Genomic DNA, 23,251 nt, shown 5'->3' with positions numbered 1-23,251 from the left:
CCTATACTACTGCCCCCGTGGCTAAATAACTGTCTTCAGCAGAGAACGTGGCCTGAAATTCTGATATTAAAAAGTGAAACAAGAGGGGCTGGGGATTTAGCTCAGTGGTTAGAGCGCTTACCTAGGAAGCGCAAGGCCCTGGGTTCGGTCCCCAGGTCCGAAAAAAAAAGAACCAAAAAAAAAAAAAAGTGAAACAAGAAAAGGAATCACAAGGTTCTAGCCCAGGTTCCACTGCAGACGTTTATGGCAGTACACAGTCTGCTCTTCTGAGACAGATATTACAGCTCTGCTCCTTAACTTGGCTCCTTGAGTCTTGCCAACAGATGGGGAGACAGTCCTGGGTCACTGTCAGTTCTGAGCATTATGGGTAGTGAGAAGGAGAAAAAGAAATCTGTCTAAAGTGTCATAGAGGGCAAAAAGTGATTTACCAGACATCCTTTAATTCCCTAAAGAGAAAGCATCATTGTACCATCTCTACAGAGCGATACTCTGAAGCTAGGTCGAGCAGGGAGACACTTCACTCCAGCAGTGGGACCCTGAGTAATTCAGAGGCTAGAAAGAGTTCACTTTTCCCCTCTTGTAAAGGCACAGACAGCTGGTTGGACTAAATGAACTTGAAGGTGGTCAGCTGACTGGTCACCACAGAAACAAGTGCAAAGTCGGTCACAAACACACTGCCTGCTGGGTAGTCCCAGGATTGGCTGGCCAAAGGAGGCTTGCTGCCCACGTGGAACCCATCTGCCAGGCAACGTTTCAGAGCCAAAATCTGAACAGACAACCAACCGTTCCTAACCAGAGCGCTGAGCTCAAGGTTCTTAAGTGATCCTCTGAAGAAGAAATAAACAAACTTGAATGGAAAGAAGTATTTCATTTTGCCATGGCGATAGCCCTAACGTTTAAAGCGGTACCTATCCTATAGCAATCTCGCGCTTGCTTCCTGTAGGAACACAACACACAGAGACAGGCCGAGCACCCAGAATCCCAATCTCTTCGGGCTGACCCCAGAATGGCTGGGTGGAGTGGAATGTGTAAAACCCTGTGAGTACTGAGAGTTAAACTCTGGCCCTTTGGGTGCCATCTAACAGTGTTGCGTATCGAGTCAGCTGGTCCCCCGCACAGTGAGGCCCAGCCAGGCCCCTTCTTAGCTATACTTTTAAACGCTGTTCTCACTCTCGGTTTTCTCAATTGTTCCATGGAGATTCCCCAAGCCTCTTTCGGGAGGAGAGAAACAGCAATGACCTCACACGGGTGGAGTATACAAGCTACAGCGGCAGTGCTGTGCAGGGGCCGCACGCTGACGGCTGGGGTGAACCGGGGCAAACTGGGACTGTCAGCGTTACTGTTGGGATGCTTGGCAGTAAGTTAGGGGCTCACTGAATGTTAACCTCTGACTGTTCTGTGCAAAACTAAACTCCAATAGCATGCTCCTAAGTGTACGTGAAAGATAAATATGTACTCCATTAAAACAAAACAAAATTGCTCGATTGCTTTTCACTTTCCTATGATGGCTCCTTTTTCATCTGGGAGGAAAACTGGGTGCTCTCCTTAAAGCTATAAGACGGCCCGGATTAAGTTCCTGGAAGCTTCTGTTTAGGCCTTGGCTTTGGTGCTAATAATCTTTTGTGGTCCTGATTCCCAATGCAAGGATCGTGCCTTAATTCTAGAAGAGCAGGACCTGCCAGAGACGGAAGAAACCTTTTGGTATTTCAGCATACAAAGAACAAAACAGAACAGATGCAGGTGATGTCTGCTGGGGCAGCACAGCGAGCTCAGTGCTCTGATGGGCAGAGACCCCTTGCTATTCAACAAGGAGTCAGGCACACCAAACATCACCCAGGCTTCCTGTGTGAGCAGGCATGGTAACTCTTGAGAGCAACTACAAGTATCTTTCCCTGCTGCAGCAGCCAGAAAGCCGGTGGCTTCAAATGTCACAACTATAAAATCTTGCCAGCCTGGACCCTCTACTCAGAGCTTGAAATAAAGCTATCTGGAGAACTGTGGTTGTATCCTTCAGGGGACCAACTTCCTGAGAGGAAGACCCCAGTTTGTTAAGCCCCTGGGATAGTGGGTCTCATCTGTCTCTGCACTGCACTGTCTTTTATGCACTGGTTAGTCTGGGGTCTGCTCAAATTTTACTTCTGTTGGCATGATAAATAAGCCAACAGAAAACCACCTTACAATTCCAGGCACAGCCCATCCGAGTGGGGAGGTCAAGGTAGGAGGGACTCTACCTTGCTATGCCACGCTCAGTCAAGAGCAGAGAGAAATGAATGCCTGCGCATTACTACCCAGCTCGATCTATTTCACTTTTACACCATTCAGGGCTCAGCCCATGAAATGGTACCACCCATACACAGGGTGGGTTTTCCCATGGAGTTAACTCTCACTGGCAGGACCACAGGCTAGTATGACCTGGATAGCCCTTCCTTGAGGGTCTTCTCCCAAGTGGTTCCACACTGTGTCAGGCTGACAATTAAAAATAACAGTCACAAGGTTTCACACTCCTTCCCTGGGGAACGGTCTGTTAGTCACTGTCACAAACATATTCATGCATGTATTAGGTTATAAGCCTAACAAGTTTGTCACTGTACGGGCTGGCCCGGGAGAATTATTGGTCTTCTGGCTCTTTTGACAGGGGACAAAACCACAAGGGTGTCATGAGGAAGGGGTTGGGGATTTAGCTCAGTGGTAGAACGCTTGCCTAGCAAGTGCAAGGTCCTGGGTTCGGTCCCCAGCTCCAAAAAAAAAAAAAAAAAAGAAAAAAAGAAAAAAGAGAGAGAGAAAAAAAAGAGTGTCATGAGGACCAGGGGCTGCAATAGTGCCCAAAACCCCTTTGCCAGGAAAGAGAAGATGTTCTTGTTGACTCCAGTCTTTTGTTCATAAACAGAGTCTGCCACACTGGGAGAAGACGGGGAAGGTCTCTTTATCCTGTTGCTAAGGACATGGAATATTAACAGTGTCACTCTGTAAAGAGTGGCAGGGAAGAACTTTGGCTCTGATGTCACTCGGATGTGGCTTTAAACTATAGCTCTGCCATTTCCAGTGTAATTCATCAGATTCGCGTCCGGTAGCCTCAGTTTTCTCCTATGGAAAATGGGTGTGAATTTTCTACTGAGTTGGGGAATCTTAAATTGCATTAAGTAAGGGTATAACACATGCCATGCTTGGTTCAGTGGCTGGCATCTGGCAAGTTCATCCTAATTAATACTTCAGAATTTATTTTGTTTTGGTTTCTTTAGGAACAGGGTGGCCTCAGTGGAACTCATGATCCTCCTGCCTCAGCTTCCTGATTGCTGGAATTACCACCTTTCTGTACCACTGCCTACCGGCCTATACTTCACTCCCATTTATCCATTGCCCAATTTAAAGTTCGGTTTCCAGTTCAGTCTCTGTAAGCTTAAAATTGGAAGCAGTAAAAAGACCCTTCGGAGACAGTGCTAATACACCCCGTTTGTCATTCCTGAGGGTAGGCCCTGTGCTTCTGAGGAAAGAAAGAACACCACCCTGCCAAGAGCAGGAAGCTGATACAGGAAGTACCTAGGCTAAGTGTCCAGATGAGGCAGCATGCTGGGACCAGGCAGGCAGGCAGGCAGGCAGGCAGGCAGGCAGGCAGGCAGGCAGGCAGGCAGGCAGGCAAGAGCCTATACACTTAAGATAAAGCTCTTCTGGGACAAAGCTGACTTGATGGCCTCCTATCTGAAAACTGTCCAGTTAGTCCTTTAAGTCGTTGGCACAGACTGGCCATCAGGGGCAGCAGTGAGCAGCAGCTCAATAAGCACATGTGCCAAGCTTGCAGAGCCCTTCTCCTGGAGGTCTTCTCTGGAGAGAGAGCCTCTTGCTCTCTCATGCAACCATCCAGGCTCTCAGCAGACATCCATTCTCAACCTCAGGCCTAAGCTGGTGCTAGCAGAAGGCAGACAAACAGGAAGCTCTCCCTGCTGGTGGAAAGTGACCCTTCCCTTCCCTTCCCCCACTCTCCCAGGAAAACAGATACATAAACAGATCAAACTCTGGCCTCTCAGGGGGAGGAGCAAGAATCACCACAGAAGGAAACGAAAAAGTTGGTGTTGCTGAGTTTAGGGGACGGGGCAGGGGTGGGGAGGCCCCATGTGCAAAGCGGTAAACAGGAGAAGGGGTGGTGAGCTTAGGACTTTGGTGTAACTGAAATGGGACACACGCAGCAAGAGGTAGAGCAATTGGAGGAAATCTGCCTGCCAGGAAGAAATTGGCTCCAAGACAGCCAAGCCAATGTACCAGGGCAGGAATTTGGACTTGATCCCATGGGTCAGAAGTTACTTTCGTTTGCATGAGGACTGGAGAGTTCAACTGAAGAACTAGGCCGATGCTAAGGGTTGAGGCACCGCACCATATCCTGTCAGTCTATCCTTTACCCTTCAGTCTGTCCTACTACTCGCCGAGCCCCCGGGGAGCATTTAGGTTTTGACTTCCAAGTACCCAGTGACCAGGGAAAGTTCAGTGAAAACCAATGGATTTGGAGTTTTCAAATCACACCTCAGTAGAGTTGAGGAAGGGAGGGCTGGTGACAGGTGACAAGTTGGTGGCCCTTCCAGTAGGTCTTCCTCTTCTTATTTGCAAACAAAACACAGATGTGAAAAGAAAACAAACAAAGATCCACTTTAGTGCAGTTAGAACCAGCATTATGTCATCGCTCTCCTGTTTCAACACACACACACACACACACACACACACACACACAGAGCACACATGCAGCAGAACGCTCTGTATTCAATCCCGCTTATCAATTTAATAACTATTTATTGAGCAACCACTCAGTCAAGGCTTAGTGGTGCTGGCAGGGGGAGGGAAAAGAATCAAAGGAGAAAGATCCAGAGCTGTTCTAGCTTGAGGTCTCCCCAGATCTGCACCGTTGGTGGGTGACACAAGGCAGAGGTGACCCTCCATATAGACAGCCCTGATCACTTGTGGCTAGATGCTAAGCATGTTATATACACCAGGCTAGGAGGAGTAGCAGGTGGGCAGAGCGGGACCCCTGAGCTTCTGTTACAGAGAGTGAGTCTAAGACACACACAGGGCCTACGCGGCCTTGGGCTAAGCCGAGCACAAGACCCCCATCGTTCTACTTGGTTGAATAATGGATACTTCTCTTCTTTATCTAGATATTTCAAAGTAGATTCCCCAAGTCCCCTCCTGTAGATTATGCATCCCCTCCATACTCCAAGTGTGAAAGGCCAGGAGAAAGTGTCAAATAAGGTCACCAACAGGTCCATTCCACAAGAAGAATCCACTAGTTCTCATATCTGGCTTACCCTGGCTTCATGGGTATTGTCTAACAGCATTTGTTTTCCATTTGGGAAGGGCAGGAGCCTTGTCTTGCCTTTGGAGATGGCAGAGCCAGTCACAGAATGTGAGCTAAAGCAAGGCTAGAGCTAGTATTCTAGTCAGGACTTAGACCTCCTGAGGCAGGCCTAACAGATCATCATAAAATCTGGATTTATCCATCCCCAAAACTGCCTATCACTAGGAGGTAATTCATCCTTTTATGCAGTGGGCATGAGGCTTCAGGTCAAGGAGGAAAGATATCAGGATATCTATCTCTTAAGCTAGAGTGACTCACAGGTAGCTTCACCGTGCCTAAGGTCAGAGACCTGTCAGCCACCACCACAACAGCGCTTGTTAGTACCTCTGGAGCACTGCCTAGGTGCCAGGCACTAGGCTAGCTATGTGCTTTAAAGGCTAAATTCTCTTGATTCTCACAGCCACTCAGGAACACCGATAAGACCTCTGCAAGTTCGTTCCGGAAGAAACAACAAAGGCATGGTCATCCTTTTGTTTCTCTCCCCTCCCTAGCAATGAGAACGGTCCTCTGTTAAAGAGGAAGAACTGGGGTCAAGATAAGGTCCAAACTCGGAATATGGGAGGCAACATTTAAGGAAGCAGTGCTAACTCTATGCTTCTCAGGGCCAAGAGTGGGTGTGTCCTTCAATTTTACACACAGGATGCCTTATTTACTCTGCTAGAGTCCTAGTCCTGGAGAGTCATGGACGGATTGCAAGTTGAGCCCTGCTACTCCACACTTGAGCAGTGTGACCGTCCCTTCCCTACTCTTTCATTCCCTCACTTGTAAAGCAGGCCAAATGACAGCATCAAGGGTCGGTAAATATGCAGCCGTTTCTCTTCTTAGTATTCCTGTACTTGTGACCAAAAGAAATGAAAGCCTTGACAGAGAAGAGGTATAGCAATGCACGTCTATAATCTCAGCATGAGGTAGGTAGGCAGAGGCAGGAGATCAAGGGTTTAAGACCAGCCTGAGCTGCTTCGGGGTAGCCTGGGCTACCTTGTCTCAAAACAAAACAAATTGCAACAAAAAAAGCACACGTGTAAATGAAAGCGTGTGTGCAGAAATGTTCACAGCGGCCTTCTTGAATTTTCCCAAAGGGAAAACAGCACACGTGCTCTCCAGATGGTGAATAGATAACAAAATATATGGTATATCTTCCCGGTGTGGTGCTGTTTGGTAATACCAGGGGATGAAAGACCGATACACGCTACATGGTAGATGACCCACAAGTGCTTTAAGCCGCGTGAAAGAAGCTAGACACGAGGGGTTGCTGGCTATGTGATTGCAAAAGCATGGATCAGCCATGCAGGGTGGTTGATCAGAGTTGGGGTGAAGTGTGTGTGTTGGGGGAGAGCAGCTGCTAATGGGTGCACGAAGCCCAATTTGGGGGTGATGGAAACGTTCTGAAGTTACAGTGATGATGGCTACATAAACCATGTCAATCTACTGAAGAGCAGTATGGGAATACGTTACGTATCCGCAGCAGAGCTAATTTAGAAGACTAGCTGCACCTTCTCTGATCCCAGCAGAAGGATTGTGAATTCAAGGCCAGCCTGGGCTACGTATTTGAGACTATTTCATTAAAATTAAAGAAGGAAGAACTGGAGGGAAAGAGAGAGGAAGGAAGGGAGAAAAAGAAAAGGAAAGAGAGGTATTACTTATGGCCCCAAGCTGCCTGACACTGGAGTTTTTAATCCATCTAACTTTATGGTTTTTATGCCAATAAGTACCTGATACCTAATTACCTCAGCTTACTAAACATTCTTCAACTTTTAGGAGACTCTGGGGAACAAACCTGGGAGTCTCTTGTGATTCTGTACCTCTGACTAACGTGCCCCTTTTGATGTAGGTTTCCTAGAAAGAACTACTGAATGCATCATGCCTGAAGTGGACAAAATTCTTTAGGTCTTGGATCCTAGAGGGCTGCATTCAAGTTCTGGCTCCACCATTTGTGTTAGCCACTTAGTGAGGCCACAGGCACAGAGGGTAGGAGAAGCATCGAATGCTTGGAGCCTCATGAGTCCCAGAGATAGATGCTGTCTGTTAGACTGCACGGCTCTGAGGCCCTTGGACAAACGTCTTCCTACTCTGTGTGCCTTGCTTGTCAAATGCAGAAGACTGAATCTGAATAACTCTTAGGGGTGCCAGAAGCATGCCCACGAAAAGCACAGAGCTAGACTCATGATGTCAGTAGGAGCAGCAGACTGTAGCGGTGGCTGTGCTTCAGCACCACTGTGTGTGGACTTCCTGAGAGCAGGAACATTGACCTGTCAACTCTGGCAGGTGCTCAGCAAGTGCCAGGAAAGGGGAACGGAAGTGGGGAGGAAGGGGATGGAGATGCACTGGCTGATGAGTCAGCAGAAAGGCCTGAACTGTCTGCACCAGAGAACAAAACACACTGCTGTAGGAGTGTGGGATCCCGGGTTGATTTGCACAGCTTCCTAAGCCTCAGTTTCTCCAAGCTGGATCCTCCACAGTTTTTCTTTCTTTCTTTCCTTCCTTCCTTCTTTCCTTCCTTCCTTCTTTCCTCCCTCCCTCCCTCCCTCCCTCCCTCCCTCCCTCCCTCCCTCCCATCTTTCTTTTTTTTTTTTCTTTTTTTTTTTCAGAGCTGGGGACCGAACCCAGGGCCTTGCGCTTGCTAGGCAAGCGCTCTACCACTGAGCTAAATCCCCAACCCCCCCTCCCATCTTTCTTGAGACAGAGCCTTATCATGTCACTATGTTGCCCCGCATAGCCTGGAACTCCCTTTACAATCACGTCTAGTCCTGAACTTGCAGTTATTCCCCTGCGTCTGCCTCCCAGTATTGAACTGCAGGTGTGTGTGCCACTTCACCAGGTTAGGCTTTGAAAGTTTCTCTTCACTCGAACACCCTGGGGTCCTATCAATAAACTCATTTCCTTGAGTGTCCTTTCAACTGATTGTAGGCAATGAATGCACTTGGAGACCCAACACTCCCTTTCTAAAAGCACCAAGGCCAGACACTGTCCAACTGCACACTGTTAGAATGTCGGTCGCTGGAACACCCACCATGATTCGCTGACCTTACAGCGCGATAGCGCTTGTTTCTGGAGGCAGCACCCTGACTGCTCAGAATCAATTCTGTAACACAAAGTTCCCCAGAAGATGGTAGACGGCAGTTCCAGAGGAGCAGGGGAAGCTAAGCATCACCTGGAGAGATCTCAGTGGAGCCCATTCTTGCCTGGAACTCACCCCTTCTCCAAAATGTCTTGGCTGGAGGATAACCTCCTTTTCTGGCTTGCAGTTTTCAGCCGCCATTCTCCCTCCCCCCTGCTATTCCACTCTAACATCACCGTCACAAAGACATTAAACAGAGAAGGACAAGGCAAAGCCATCCTAAGAAATGCTCCTTCTCCCAACTGCCCATACTCTGCCGTTTATAACATGCCCATCCCCTCAGGCTTGGGCCAAGCAGTGTGCAGATATCTTGAATCTGTTTCTAGGAAGGCAGGGGTGAAGCTTAAATGAAAATAATTTCAACATGTCATCCTCCCGAGGTCGCGGAGATCCTTTGGGGACTCTGGGTAGGCCCAGGGGCTGGGAGAGCCTGAGATGGCTTTGTCGTTAGAGCTATTCTGCCTTGTCTCACATTTTAAGAACAGCGGGAACGTAATATCAGCTGAAAGGAGTTTTCTGTGTGCTATTTAACTAAATGGCTCTGCAGCTGGAGAGAGCCATGGGCAGACGTGTTATGATTCAAAGGTTCCCAATTACAATGATCCTCTTTTATTGTATAAAAACAAGCACACAGCTATTCCGCACCCCACCCCCATGCTTGCTCCTTCCACCCCTGCTCCTCATTGGCCAGCGAGGCTGTGCTGCATCCCGAAGGCCCAGTTCCTCTTCCGGTATCAACTTTTGCAGCTTTTGACTCCCTGGGATTCTTTCTGTCCAGGTCAGGAGAGGGTAGAGGTGGCCCTGGGGAGCAATTGTCATATACACTGATGGAGGCGGGGTGGCACCAGTCTACAGAGTACAGGTGGAAATGTAGCCTCCCCGTTCTGATCGTGTTCTTCCGTACACAGGAACACATGCTGGCCCAGTCCCCAACTCTCTGCAGTGGCAAACAACCAGATAGAGAGTCCCAAAGTATGTCCAAACCAACCCCTCTCTCTGCACTTCCTGATAGGCTGGCTTGGAGCTCATCTGTCCCCGTGTCCTGGAAACAAAGCTATCCGGGTGAGCAACCTGACCCTCCTACCTCCCCTCCGTGTGTTCTGGAGCCAGGGCTTCAGTTCTCTGAGCTTTGTGATCCCAGTCTTTGCAGAGGGACCATACACAGCTCCCCGTTCTCCCCTCCTGCTCTGATTAAATGTCAAAATAAAGGGGGAGCATTCAGCCCAGTGTCTGGCACACTGCCGTTCTTTGGACACACTGATCTGTGGGCTTGTGGTGTGTCTGGGTGAGCCATGAGGCTCGTCTGGCCAGAGCCCACAAGGCTATGGTGGTATAGCTGACCTACTGAGGAGTGTGTTTCTGGAATCTTTCTGCAATACTAGTTTGAAACTGTCACCTGTATGCAGTTGACTATGCATCTATGCATGCTGCTCCATCTCTAACACAGGATTCTTAGCCCCACCCCCGCTTCCCCCAGATGTTTGAGAGACCTGCAGCTGCAGCTGCAGGCATCCAAGCAGACCAAGGAGAACCTGTACTCAGGGCCTCCTGTTCACAACTCATCTGCCATGCCAGGCCCTACTGTCAATAGTTTCTCTCCTTTACAAAAGGCCCCGAGACCCCAACATGAAGGATTCCCTTCCAAAGAAGGAACTCGTTCTATTTGACCATACCACTGCCCCAGGGACACCAAAATCAGTTTCCCCTACTGAATGGCAAATGGTTTCCCTGGGATTTTTACTGGTTCCCTCAGTAAGATAAGTGGAACGTGGGCATACCAAGTCTGTGTACCCCAAAGGCAGACGATAAAACCTTTTGCTTCGAAGTTAGCACTTGGGCCGCACTCCCTGCTATTGAACTTCCCGTGGATCAATATTACACAGATTTCATTCGCTGCAGATTGGATTCCGTGTTAAATGCTATCGCTGTGAAACACTGTGTGACTAGACTTAATCTCCAGGAACATTCTCATATTAGGAAGTAGGGGGGGGCAGAGGAGGACAGGAGGAAGAAGGGGTGTAAGTTGAGGGTTTTAGTAGGTAAGCTATCCTCTTGGGCATAGGGAGCCTGACTCTAGTCCTGTCTTTCTCTGATTCTTGGGGAAATCTGGATGAATACTGATGCAGTGTTGTTAAGATTGCTTTGCTCCTTGGGGGTCTCTCTCACACACACCATTGCCAATCAACCTCTCTTCAATGCTTGACTAGGAGCACAGAACAGGAAACAGCTTGTGGGAGGATGTTCTTAATATCACAACCTGTTCAACATTGGGTGGGGGCTTTACAGAAGGGCTGGGGAGGGGAAGCAGGACCACAGTTGCTCCGTCTTACTCTCCTTTTACCCCTTACAGTTGAGAAGAACACGACTTGATCAATTACACACAATGCCCACTTAGGTACCTACCAATGGGGCATAGCAACGTGACCCTCAGCACTGCTCTGCCAGGGCGTGGGCCATGATTCTGCATGAGTTGTGCCCATGATTGGCACCAGGCTCTCCTTTAGATTTCCACTGTTGTGATTTGCCATAGGCTGAGTGCCTGTGTTCGAGAAGAGGAGGACACTATGAGTTGAGGACAGGCAGTGTCCCTGAGGACAGGCAGTGTCCCTGGTGGATGGTTAACACTAAGCACGTTACGCACAAGCCCACTCCTTGGAGGTGGCAGCAGTGACCAGGATGGTGGTGGGGTTGGTTTGCTGAATCTGATAACGTGTCAGATGTGGTGCTGAGCCCTTGACTAAACTTTTTAAGCTTCACAATAATCCATGTGGCAGCTACAAGTGGTTCTGTTTCAAGACAAAACCCAAATCAAACACAACCAAACAACCAAACAACCAAACAACCAAACAACCAAACAACCAACCAAACAAAAAACCCAAACAAACAAAACACTGAAGGTTCAGAGGCAGGCGACTGTGTTCAAGCAATAGGGTTCAAGCACAGAGAATCAGAGAGCTTGGCTCCTGCTGGAGGAGTCCTGCGTGAGGGAACTGACACAGCTCTGAAGCCCACTCATGGCATCTTATTGATTTAAAGCAATGCAGAGTACAGACAAGGCCAAGGTGATTCTGCTGGCGAGAGGTAGAGCTGAGGATAGGACCCAGAATCCCAAAAGGTCAGGAAGAAGACTACGAAGTCCTTGGCTGGTAAGGCCTCACTCCAGCTGCCTCTGCCCCGTATGTGCATGGAATCACCATGAAAAGAGACACATACCTCCTGGGATAGCTGAAGTGCCTCAAAATAAGTTTGGACTTCTGGCTTTGGGGGGTGGTGTGTGTGTGTGTGTGTGTGTGTGTGTGTGTGTGTGTGTGTGGTCAGTCACACACAGGGTGGAGAGCAATATTGCATACTGACCTCGATCACTCTCCACTTTAGTTTTTGCGACACAGTCTCTCACTGAACCCAGAGCTCACTAATTCAGCTACACTGTCTAGCCAGGAAAATCTATGAACTCTCCTGGTCCTCTCTTCAGTACAAGGGCTTGATTTTAGATTCTTACTGGCAGGATCTCATGACTCTCTCTCCTTCCCCCTTTCATCTCCATTGTACTCTTTTTTTCCCCCCGAGACAACATTGACCCCTGTCTGAAAATGTCCTTGATCTCATTCTGGGTCAAGAACCAAGCAGGTTGGTGGGTACCAGGTCAATTGCTGCAGCCTTTCTCCTACCTTCCTTAGACACATGACGATCCCTACTCAGAAGCCTGCCATGGCTCCTGGCACCTACAGAGTAAAGGCTAACTAGCCACCTCTACAGCAGACCTGACATCATTTCTCCTGTACATTCTGCACCCCTTTCTCCATTTCTTAGGCTGCAGTCAGCTTCCAGCCCCTCCCCCATACCTTCTTTCCACTTCCTATCTGAGAATTCAGACATTCTACCTGCTAAATCAACAGCTACTCACCCTTTCTGCCCTGTAAGCCAAACTCCATCAAGTTCACCGCAGTAAGGTGCCTGACTAGGAACACTTGATCAATCTCTCCCTGGTACATTTGGGTCACCACACACCATCGCTCTGGTAGAGGCCTGGAGACAGTGCGCACTCCCCTTCTTAAACCTAAGGCCTAAGACCCACATGCTAAGGGTGACACAACAAAAAGGCACAGTTTGGGCTCCCAATGATACAGCTGAGGCAGCATCCTGTCCCCACAAAAAAATAAATGTCACGAGGCGGCTTGGCTCGCAGCTGGATCAATGCTATCCTCTGCAACCTCACCCGGGCATTGTTCTTTCCCATTCACGGGTCAGTTTAGATGCCATGCCCTCCAGGAGAGTCCCCCATGAGGCCCTCTGAGTAGCACAATCACACCCTCCCTGTGCATCCACAATGGCTGCTTTTCTCAATTATAGCACTTACTTAATTCTGCTTGATTGGGCCTAATGAGCACTCCTACTGTCTGTTCAAACTCCTAGAGGGTAGGGGGTCTTTATCCCACCAGCATCTCCATTAGTGTGGAGCAGTGCTTTGTGCTGTGCCCAGGGGCTCGGGCCCCCCAGCATCCCCACAATGTCTGGTGCAGTGCACTGTATCACAGCAGAGGGGCACCCATGCTGCGGGTGCTGACACGGGACTCATGAGCTGTTTGGTGTAGGACAAGTGGGTTGACCTCTCTGGGTCTGTGCTTCTTCGTCTGCAGAGAACGGGAGCCTCTATATCTCCTGGTTGTCATGAAGACAAAATAGTGTAATAATAAGCACTTAGGATAATGTCTGGTCTATAAAAGTGTTTAATGACTGTGGGCTCTTATTAGTATCCGGGACAGCGTAGTTGCTGCATGAACAAATGCATCAACCCTTAGTCGCCAAATAAACGAAGAAACAGATGAAATCCAGATGAATCAATCCCTGAGTGGAGACTAGGGCAGTAGCCATTGCTCTCAGTTCTGCCTGCACTTGACCCTGTGCTTTGTCACTGTAACAACCTCCTTGCATCAGAGATGGATGCTATGGTGTCCTCCATTACAAACTCTACATTTCGTCCCTGTGTGCTGGCCAAGCTTTCTTTGCCTCTGTGAGCCTTCCTCAACCAGAATCTGAAGATGAGGCTAATGGTTGGCTTGTGGGATAATGGTGGTGATTGCATGATAAAGCCTGCTAAACATCAGCAAGCCTAGATACTGTGACAGCAAGTACTGGAAACACTTACCAAACAACAACAACACTCCCCCCCCCCCCCAACTCAGTGTCATTAAAGGGACAACGTCCTCATAACCAACAAGGCCTGATGCACTGGGATGTGATCACCACTGGACAAATCAAGATCCTCTGGATCCTCTGTTTTCAACTTGGGACTCCGATGTTTTCAGTGTATTCACTCCCCCACCCCCATCATTAAATGATGAGTCACCGATTTATCCTAAAACGTTGGCCTTCTGGATTTTCCCCTCAAGTACATTATCTGCTAAGGTGGATCCTTAGATGACATCAAACGCTGCTAAAAAGTAAGGTACAAGTTCACAGAACAGTGGTGGAGTGGAGATTTTTGTTTTAAACAGTAACAATAGTTCCACAAACCACAGGCCTGATTATTCTCAGGGACACATTTTAAAAATCTTATTCTTAGATTTTTTCCCCCTGACCTTAAAAGAACAAGTGTAACCAGTTTTATGTAACTTTCACTTTAAACTTAAACCTTTATGTTGGTCCCACTGAACCACTGGACGGCCCCATTAGTCTATTTTTACTATCAAACAGGTCATTTAACAAGATATTTATTCCTCTTGGCCGCCATCCAAATGCGTTTTGACATTACTGCCCTGGGTCTGAACCGCTTAAACTGGAGGCCCTCAGAAACAGAAAATCACCTTTTGACTTAAGCCTCCATGAGCGCTCAGACTCTCACCCTCTGCACTTCCGTGGCATTAATTTCTGCTCTACTCTTGGAGCTGCCAGCATGAGAGAGTGTGTGTTTAAGAGGCTTGTTGTGGGAAGTCCAAGTGCTTTGGGGTCACAGGGAGGCATTCCTGTCCCCTAAGTCCTGCTTCAACACGGAGCTGGCCTGAGATTTGAGGAGCTGTTCACTTCCAGAAAGAATGAGATCTTCAGAGAGCAGCAAATGGAGAACTCTGGGCTTTAAAGAACTATGATGCCTGGGGCCCCAGCTGAGCAGTGACTCTGAAGAGGGAGGGGTGCTCCCTCCTCCTCCCCGCCCCCAACAAAAGGCCTTCGCGGAACAGAAGAACACAGAGACCCCACTGGCTTTGAAGCTAATCAATCAGGTGGAAGTCTGGGCAAATCACGACTTGGCTACCGCGACAGGTCTCCCCCACCCACCCTGTTGGGTAGGCTCTCCTCGTCCTCCTCCACCACCCCTGAGCTCAGCATAACTAGGGGGCCAAAAGGACGTTCCTGTGATGCTCCTGTTTTCCAACTTTCCGAGCTTCTTGGTCTTCATCGCCTCCTGCAAAGCAGCTAGGGAAAGGGCAAGTTTGCAAAGCTCAGGATCCCAAGTCCTGGGGGAAGCCACAAAGACGCTCCAACGCCAGCAATGCTTAACCTCTTGTGGGGCAGACTGAAAAACGCCACGGCCACTCAGGCGGGAGACCCGGGCTCAGGCTGGTCCCGGCAGGCCAGGGACATCAGGGCTCCCGGGGTCCGCGCGCCCCCCGCATCACCCTCCCCGCGCACCTGAGCGGGGCGTGGGCACAGCGCCGCGCTCAGGCCCTGCCCGCAGGTCCCTCGCCCGCCGCCCGCGCCGCGCGCCGGCCGCCTGCAGCCACCGGGAGCGACGCGAGGAGAGGCAGCCTCAACACGGCGTCATGCTTCCTGCCACCACATTACGGCGAATCGTCACCAGGAGAGGAGAGCAGAGGGGAGAGCGGGGGAGGGAGGGGAGCAGCCACACGGAGCCCCCAGGCTGCCGAAAAGCGCCGAGACGGGGCCACGTCCCGGTGGAGTCCCCGCGGGACCTGCCCGTTTCGCACAAAGCGCCGCAGTTTGGCCAAGAAGGCAGGAAGCCGGCCACAAAATAAATAAATAAAAAACAGAGTCGGGTCTACGTAACGCCCTGTCGAAAGCGGACGCCATATTTTTTTGTGGCTTATGTCGACATAGGGAAACGTAGACATGTTTTTCCTCCTCCTCCTCGGTCTGGCTTCCATTTATCCAAACTTGTAATCAAAACTATTTCATTAAAAAAAAAATCTCCGTCCCCCCTCCCTGAAACCGCGGATTTCCTCCCACCCGCAAAAAAAAAAAAAAAAAAAAAAAAAAGAAAAAAAAAAAAAAAAAAGCCTGCACACCCCCCTCCCGCGCAACCCCATCCCTAACCCGGCCAAGTCCCATTAACAACACATTTTCGGGAGCTGCGGCGGCGGTGGGAAAGTTGGGCTGGAGTGGCGGGCGCCTGGCGTGTCGGGCTCCGGGCTGGCGGTGCCCGCTGCGGGTGCTCCGCGCCGGGGCGAAGTTTCTTACCTGCGCCGGGGCTGCGAACGCGGGGACCCGGGCTGGGAACGCGGAGACGAGGCACGGGCGTTCCAAAATGGAACTCTGCTGGCTCCCCCCACCCACTCCCCACTCCCCACCCGGCGCCCGACTCGGGCTCCGTGGGAAAGAGGTGGTGGTGGGGGGGAAAAGCCAGTCTGGCAGACAGACAGATAGACAGAAAGACAGACAGAAAAAAGCCCCCGTAAGGAGAACGGTTGATTGAAAAATTTAAAAGAAAAAAAAAGAAAAGAAAAAGAAAAAAAAAAGAAAAGAAAAAAGAAAAAAAAAGGGGGAAAATGCCTCGATCAGTGGGGAATCTACGCCAAAACCCACATGATCTGTAACGTCAGCATGCGTATTTGCATACGATACCACCACCGGAGCTGCCACCCGGGCTCGGGTTCCGCAGAAAGTTACAAAGTGAAATTCAGGCCCCTCCGCAGACGCCGGCAAAATGTCATTTTTAGGAGGGAGCTGCTGGTGGGGGGAGGCTGCCCCTAAAGGCTCAGATGAGTGGCCAAGTGGGGGGTGTAGTAAATGAACTTAAAAGTCTGAGTCCAGTAACGGACTCATTGGAATTTTTTGCGGGAAGAGGTGGGGGAGGCGCAATCGAGATCCCTGAATCTTGAGCACGACCCGGCGCGCGGCCACGGCCAAACCCTCTCGGTGCAATACCCATTTTCTTTATGAAAAGTTCAAGGTGTCACTGATGAGCTCAACAAACTGTTGATCCTCACCACGTGGAGTGGCGGACCGTAAGACGGCAGGGCGCTAGGGCTTGCTCTGCGCCAGCTACACCCGGGACTCCAGGTCCTCCTGCAGTGCGTGGGGGCAGGACGCGGGTGGGGTCGTCACGCGCCTTGGGCTCTGCCTGCGTTTTCGCCCGCTTTCCGGCGCAAGGAAATAATAACATTCTTAAAACTTTTTTTCTTTTTTAAATCGAGATGCGTTTTACTCCCGGAATAGTAATGAGAGGGTTTGGGAATAGGGCGAGGAAGAAGGCGCCCCACTTACATAACCACTTGAAGTTAGATCACTTTTGTTGGGGATTTCCGCTTGCGTCTGAGCTCAGTCTGGTTAAAGATCTTCAAACTTTTTCCCTCCAAGCCCATAAACAAACAAAGACACCCTGGGGGTGACTTAAACTTATGTGGCCCGAGTTCGCAGGGATTCTCAGATTCGGAAAAATGCACACGCCTGCAGCGCGCACACAGGAGTCCCTCGGAAGCGAGACGGGTCATTTTCGGAGCTGGGACAGCCGCGTTCCCGGAGAGTGGGGTCTCCAAATGGGGCCTCCATCCGCTCGTGTGTGTGTGTGTGTGTGTGTGTGTGTGTGTGTGTGTGTGTGTGTGTGTGTGTTGTCTGCCCTTCCTCTGCAGCCTTGTGAACCGTGAAATAGAGACCCTGCTGCTGTGCTCCAGCGATCGCGCAAGGTTAAATAAAATGCTCTAAGGGAGCAACCGAGAAAAGATGACTGACCTAGCAACCTGCTTGCGTCGCGCATTCTTGCTCTCGGGGACCCTGTCACAGGCTCTGGGGCGCTTCGGAATTTGTTGGGTATGAGCGAGGTGGAGCCCACCGTGGACGAGAGGGGCTAACTCTGGGACCCAGATTTGACACTAGGAGTTACCGGAGAAAAGAGAGGGCATGGGGCTTGAATACTGTGGAGTTGCCTCCCACTCTGCGGATTAGCAGGCGCGTCGCGTCGGGGCTTCCCAGCCAGCTCTGCTCCGGGGAATTAGAACGAACTCTAGCGGCCGCTTGCGACTCCGCTCGGGGCGCCAGGACAGCAACAGGTGGCAGTGTGATGCGGGGTGGCTATTGGCGATGAACCAGTCTAGAGTGGAAGACTGGTTTGGGGGTGGGGTGCTGGTGCGTGATCACCGTTCTGGGGAGCATCTGCTGGCATTTTCATTTCGTATTAGTTTTTCTTTGTAAGATTAAATCAGCGCACATGCAAAAATTTCTTACTGGCCTCCCAGCTTTAGTTGGGTTATTTCTGACTGAGGGTGGAGGAGTTGCCCGCTCATCCCCCACCCCCATCCCCGTCTCTGTCGGTCTGTCTGTCTTTTTCTTCCTAGATACATTTAAAGGCCCCCCCCCCGCAAAAAAAAACGGATTCTGGCTGCTGACTGGCTTTATTGCTTCCTTTCTCACTAGGGAGACAAAATCCGATGGGGTTCTTAGGGTTCTTAACAGGATTCCATCGAGAGCTTTGTTGGTGACTATAATCCGGATCATGTCCTGTCTTTCTCAGGCTTACCTGATACCTAAGATCTAAGAGTCTTGTCAACTTCTATCCAACACCAGAATTTTGGGGATGTTTCTCTGAGCTGGGTGGTTTTTGTCAACTCTACACAAACTAGGGTCACCTGGGAAGAGGAGACCTCAATTGAAGAATTACCTACACCAGATTGGCCCGTGGGCATACCGATGGGGCGTTTTCTTGGCTGAGGTGTGGGCAGGAGCAGCCCACTGTAAGGTGCCACTGTGGGTCAGGTGCTCTTGGGCTGCATAAGAAAGCGAGCTGAGCAAGCCAGCCAGGAGTTTCCCTTATGCCCTCTGCTTCAGGTTTTGCTCCCAGGGTCATGTCTTCAGTTCCTGCCTTCTCTTCCCTTGATGATGGGCTTTACCTATAATCCCAACAGACCCTTTAACCCATGAAATTGCTTCTGGTCATAGCGTTTACCATCCCAACACCACTAGTAACCAGGACACCATACGTAAGGGTGTGCCAGAATAGTGAAAGGACAAAATAAGCAAGCAAAAAAAACTGTCACTAGCTCAACACTTTTCACCACCTATCTTGTTATGCCCTTCCAGGTCATCCTGCCAACACCCCCAGCCCTTTAAAATTAGGCACACTTTGCAGGCTGTAACCATGGAAATTGCCTAAACCTTAAAGCAGCAATTCCTATTTTGAGGCTCCACTTCCTCTTGATGAGCAATTACTTAGGAAGCTTCTCTGTAAGCGAGGCTTTCATTGCCACCTGCTTCCAGCTGGGTAACAGGTTGTATATAGATAGCATGGGAAAAGCCAGGGTGAGGGAAGCCAGTGACCCCAGAAGGATCTGTATCACAGAGATGGGAGGAGTGAGGGCTTCTGGGCTGTGATGTCTTTAAATGGTCCAAAATTGAATAGGCATTGGATTCTCAACGCTGAAACAAAAACAGCAAAAGGCGGCTGGAGAGGCAGCTTAGTGGTTAAGAGTGCACAGGGGATGGAGTTTAGTTCTTAGCACTCACACTGGGCAGTTCACAAACTGCCTGTAACTATACCAGAAACTATTATAGGAGATTTGCTCCCCTTGTTTGGCCTCCTTGTTTCTCTCTCTCTCTCTCTCTCTCTCTCTCTCTCTCTCTCTCTCTCTTTCTCTCTCTCTCCCTCTCTCTCTCTCTCTCTCTTCTCTCTCTCTCTCTCTCTCTCACACACACACACACACACTATATTTTGATCCTATTCATCCCTTGCCACAACCTCCATCACCTGCTGGTTCCCTTTCCATCTATCTATCTATCTATCTATCTATCTATCTATCTATCTATCTATCATCTATCTATCTATCTATCTATCTATCTATCATCTATCTATCTATCTATCTATCTATCTATCTATCTATCTATGTATGCATCTATCTAATGTCTGTGTGCTCAGATGCATGTGCTGTGGCTCTCATGTAGTTCGGTGACAAGTGCCTTTATCCACTGAGCCATCTTGCCAGCTCCACCTTCTACTTTCATGTTCTTAAAAGAAAAAAATCTAGATTCTGTATATGAAAAAACACGAACTATCTACCTTTCTGACTCTGGCTCATTTCTCTTAACATGATTTCCTCCAGGTCTGTTTATTTTTCCTCCCAGAGAAAAACAAACAAACAAGAAAGCAAACAAACAAACAAAAACAAAACAATAGTTGTGAGACACCCTTTCTGCCAGACACTACAAAGTGATGTCACAACGTCATGCAGTGGGGGCATCTCCAGGGTCCCTGGACCTCATGCTGTTTGTAAGCTCTGTTGACAGTGTGTGCTCGACCCTCACTGCACAGATGAAGAGGCACAGAGGGCTGTAGTAACTTGCACAAGCAAGTGGAAGAAACTAGGCTTCATGAGTTCCTTAGAATCCAGAGGCAGAATTCATAATCCTACCCAACCCCACCTCAACAGGAGCAACCTCACTGCTTTTCAGGACTGTCTTCCTAACAGCAAACAGGACCTACTGTGTGGTAGGCATTGCTTATCAAATCCTTAGATTCCCTTTGCTTGCAATCACAATTTCCCCACTGCATCGATGACAAGAATTTAAGGATCAGAAAAGTTAAGAACATTTCAAATACAGAGACGAATGCCAGCAGCAAACCACTGAACTGAGAATGGGACCCCCATTGGAGGAATTAGAGAAAGGGCTGAAAGAGTTGAAGGGGCTTGAGACCCCCATATGAACAACAATGCCAACCAACCAGAGCTTCCAGGGACTAGGCCACTACCCAAAGACTATACATGGACTGACCCTGGGCTCCAACTGCACAGGTAGCAATGAGTAGCCTAGTAAGAGCACCAGTGGAAGGGGAAGCCCTTGGTTCTGCCAAGGCTGGACCCCCAGTGTCGGAGATTGTTTCAGGGGCAGTAATGGGGGGGTGGATGTGGAGGGGAACACCCACATAGTAGGGGAGGGGGAAGGGTTGGGGGTGATGGACAGGAAACCTGGAAAGGGAATAACATTTGAAATGTAAATAGGAAATACCCAATTTAATAAAAATGGAAGAGAAAAGACTACTTTGCATAAGTATAAACAATAAATTTAAAAACTCGTGAAATGGAAAAAAGAGAGAAATGTCTCCAGGGATCTGGAGAGATGGGTTAGCAGTTAAGAGGCAGCTCTTCTAGAGGATCACGGTTCGATTTCCAGCACCTACATGGCAGCTCACAACAATCTGTGACTCCAGTTCCTGGGATTTGATGATTTCTCCTGATTTCTGCAGGTAGCAGGTGAGAACAGCTCACGCACATGTAAAAAAACCACATAAAATAAAAACAAACAAACGAATCTTTAGCAGAAAGAAATGTCTCCAGAGTTACACAGCATTTCCAGCTAGTATTAGACCCTGAACTCCACTTGTGTCTTGTGGTTTCAGAGCCAAGAATGAGAGCCCATCAACCTTTTCTCAATGCCTATGTTAGGAAAAACTGTAAGGTTTGTTGAGAGGAATCCCATAGTGCTCTAGGGCACGAGCTGAGACTTACTGTGTTTCCAGCTCGATGAAACAAGCTTGACTTAGTAGCAACTTGAACTTGCCTAGAGTGTACAACCAAAAGCTTACGAAGTGGAGAAAATCAGAGGTTATTATTTGTTTGACTTTACTGTCTGGCTTGGTCCTTGAATCACCCTTACAAGGGAGGGAGAGCTGCCATGATCATCAGGTTATAGAGGAGGTCATTGAAGGATTGTAAAGATAATGATAGTAATCAGTCCAAACTCCTGGACTAAATTCAGAACTGTGATTTAAATCCAAACTTTTATTTAAAAATTGTTGTTATTATTATAATTATTAGTGTGTGTGTGAGACAGAGAGTATATGTCTCTCTCTTTCTCTCTCTCTCTCTCTCTCACACACACACACACATACACACACACACACACACACACACACACACACACAGAGAGACAGAGAGAGAGAGAGAGAGAGCGCATATGCCCATGGGCAGGCACACCCCTTCTACACTGCTTTCAAGATAGGGCCTCTCTTGTTTCTGCTGGTGCCCAAGACTCCAGATTAATTGACCTGTGAGTTTCTGGCTTGTTCTGTCTTTGCCTTCTGTTTTACAGATGCATACCACCACATCCAGATTCTTATGTCGGTTCTAGGAACTGAACTCAGTGGTTAGGCTGGTTTGCATAGCAAGTGATTTTACCTCCCGAGTCATCTCCCTGGCTGAAGACACTAGTCTCATAAGCGAAAGTCATCTTTGTGAGTGAGTGAGTGTGAGTGTGTGTGTGTGTGTGTGTGTGTGTGTGTGTAGGCAGTGGAGTGGCAGGATCTCACCATGTAGCTAAAGCTGGCCTTGAACTTTGCATCCTCTTGTTTCTGTGTTGCCATATCCAGCTGGTCATTTGTTTTTGCCCTAAGTATAGCCTTTAGGAGAGACATTGTATTCTTTTTCTGTAGAAGTGTGGATACAATTACCACCAGCAACAGTGGCTTCCTGTTATGTACTTATTGATTCATTTATTCATTTGTATCCCTGGGAGAATCTAAGGTCCATATGTCCAGGAACTTTGTTTAGTTCAGTGTATATAGAATCCAACTTATTCTCAATGCCCAGGAGACATTCCCAAGTAACTGTTGAATGAATGAAGTGAACCACTATTATTCAAGCGCATACAGTTTCTGGGTCTGCAGATGTAGCTCAGTGATAGAGTGCTTGCCTCACATGGTGAGGCTCTGGGTTTGATCCCCAGAACATAAACACATCAACTATACATCTGCTTACTTGGAATGGACACACAAGGGCTGTTCTCCCACCCCCCGAATAGGCTGTTGCTTCTGGGCTGTGGGGGCTGTGTGTCTGTCGAACAATGCACCCATAGGCGGTCCTCACCAGAACCCCAGCATGAGAACAATAGCTCTCTACTGGTCCTTCGGTGCCTGTTTCTGTCTTGCTAACACGCTCGTTTTATAGGTGCACACAAACTGAGGTTCCTGGTAGTGATGCCAAGTCTAGACCCCAAGCCTCCTAACTTCTGTGTGGTGTTCACACCCCTACAGATTTGCTTGCAAACAGAACCTGCAGCTTACAATACAGCAACAGAACTCTGTGTTCAGTAGATATGCAAAAGAGCTAAGACAGATCAGCGTAGCTGAGTGTTGTGGGAAGAAGTCTTGTGGGAGCAAGAAGCACCTGTTCCAAGCCATGATGGAGGCATATGGGTCTGCAACTCTGCCTTGAGAGTGGGGAAGGGATGCCTGCAAGCTTCTTTAGAGGATTTTCATGAGCACCCCCTAAGACACTACATAGGACCGTGTGTCTTTATTCTTAAAGAGCTTAAGTACTCGTCATGATATACTGATAGACCCTTGACCAATCGGTTACATCACAGCTCTGACAGAGGCTCTAGGTTTTGAATCTTCCTCCATTGCTCACTTCTCTGTGCTTTAGAACCCTTACCTGTGAATAGTAAGTGGAGACAATGGTAAGCACTCAACTCCTAGGAATGTCGAGATAATTGATAATAATAATTATTGAGCCTTCATACTCCACCTACTGTGAGAGATCAGAAAACATAACCTGTTATTCTTCCTTCTCATCTACAAGTTAATATATATTCATTGCTGAGATTTAGAAAATTTTCATCTAGTTTTTGTTGAAGGG

The 23,251-nt window shown here is 48.8% G+C and overlaps 1 protein-coding gene across 2 annotated transcripts in view; it reads right to left on the bottom strand.

Moving 5' to 3' along the window:
• Positions 1–16,216, bottom strand: part of Zhx2 (zinc fingers and homeoboxes 2) — a 147,651-nt gene extending 131,435 nt beyond the window's left edge. The window contains exon 1 of one of the 2 annotated variants that reach the window (XM_087557375.1): positions 15,870–16,216. The gene's annotated coding sequence lies outside the window, so the exon portion shown is untranslated. The remainder of the gene's footprint in view (positions 1–15,869) is intronic. The other variant, NM_001271056.1, reaches the window with a different exon arrangement.
• Positions 16,217–23,251: the final 7,035 nt, after the last annotated feature.

The sequence above is a fragment of the Rattus norvegicus genome, chromosome 7 (assembly GCF_021556685.1).
Source record: "Rattus norvegicus strain SHRSP/BbbUtx chromosome 7, alternate assembly SHRSP_T2T, whole genome shotgun sequence".
NCBI lineage: Eukaryota > Metazoa > Chordata > Mammalia > Rodentia > Muridae > Rattus > Rattus norvegicus.
The sequence above is the reverse complement of the archived record's forward strand: the minus strand, read 5'-3'. Positions and strand labels throughout refer to the sequence as shown.